This window comes from Anopheles moucheti, unplaced genomic scaffold (genome assembly GCF_943734755.1).
Source record: "Anopheles moucheti unplaced genomic scaffold, idAnoMoucSN_F20_07 U3, whole genome shotgun sequence".
NCBI classification, from domain to species: Eukaryota; Metazoa; Arthropoda; class Insecta; order Diptera; family Culicidae; genus Anopheles; species Anopheles moucheti.
In genome coordinates, this window is record NW_026453636.1 from 417205 (window position 1) to 418997 (window position 1793).

A 1793-nucleotide genomic window follows, 5' to 3' on the forward strand; every position below is an offset into this window, starting at 1 on the left:
GTGGAACTTCATAGCAAAGTACAAAGTTCGTTTTGGATGGATCAATTTAGTTGAAATAGACAGTTTTTGCATGAAAACTCATTCCTGGTGGAACTTCATAGCAAAGTACAAAGTTCGTATCGGATGGACGAATTAAGTTGAAATAGACAGTTTTTGCATGAAAACTCATTCCTGGTGGAACTTCATAGCAAAGTACAAAGTTCGTTTTGGATGGATCAATTTAGTTGAAATAGACAGTTTTTGCATGAAAACTCATTCCTGGTGGAACTTCATAGCAAAGTATAAAGTTCGTTTTGTATGGACAAAGTTAGTTGAAATAGACAGTTTTTGCATAAAAACTCATTCCTGGTGGAACTTCATAGCAAAGTACAAAGTTCGTTTTGGATGGATCAATTTAGTTGAAATAGACAGTTTTTGTATGAAAACTCATTCCTGGTGGAACTTCATAGCAAAGTATAAAGTTCGTTTTGGATGGACAAAGTTAGTTGAAATAGACAGTTTTTGCATAAAAACTCATTCCTGGTGGAACTTCATAGCAAAGTACAAAGTTCGTTTTGGATGGATCAATTTAGTTGAAATAGACAGTTTTTGCATGAAAACTCATTCCTGGTGGAACTTCATAGCAAAGTACAAAGTTCGTTTTAGATGGACAAAGTTAGTTGAAATAGACAGTTTTTGCATGAAAACTCATTCCTGGTGGAACTTCATAGCAAAGTACAAAGTTCGTATCGGATGGACGAATTAAGTTGAAATAGACAGTTTTTGTATGAAAACTCATTCCTGGTGGAACTTCATAGCAAAGTACAAAGTTCGTTTTGGATGGACAAAGTTAGTTGAAATAGACAGTTTTTGCATGAAAACTCATTCCTGGTGGAACTTCATAGCAAAGTACAAAGTTCGTTTTGGATGGACGAATTAAGTTGAAATAGACAGTTTTTGCATGAAAACTCATTCCTGGTGGAACTTCATAGCAAAGTACAAAGTTCGTTTTGGATGGACAAAGTTAGTTGAAATAGACAGTTTTTGCATGAAAACTCATTCCTGGTGGAACTTCATAGCAAAGTACAAAGTTCGTTTTGGATGGACGAATTAAGTTGAAATAGACAGTTTTTGTATGAAAACTCATTCCTGGTGGAACTTCATAGCAAAGTACAAAGTTCGAATCAGATGGACGAATTAAGTTGAAATAGACAGTTTTTGCATGAAAACTCATTCCTGGTGGAACTTCATAGCAAAGTACAAAGTTCGTTTTGGATGGATCAATTTAGTTGAAATAGACAGTTTTTGCATGAAAACTCATTCCTGGTGGAACTTCATAGCAAAGTACAAAGTTCGTTTTAGATGGACAAAGTTAGTTGAAATAGACAGTTTTTGCATGAAAACTCATTCCTGGTGGAACTTCATAGCAAAGTACAAAGTTCGTTTTGGATGGACGAATTAAGTTGAAATAGACAGTTTTTGTATGAAAACTCATTCCTGGTGGAACTTCATAGCAAAGTACAAAGTTCGTTTTGGATAGACAAAGTTAGTTGAAATAGACAGTTTTTGCATGAAAACTCATTCCTGGTGGAACTTCATAGCAAAGTACAAAGTTCGTTTTGGATGGACAAAGTTAGTTGAAATAGACAGTTTTTGCATGAAAACTCATTCCTGGTGGAACTTCATAGCAAAGTACAAAGTTCGTTTTGGATGGACAAAGTTAGTTGAAATAGACAGTTTTTGCATGAAAACTCATTCCTGGTGGAACTTCATAGCAAAGTACAAAGTTCGTTTTGGATGGATCAATTTAGTTG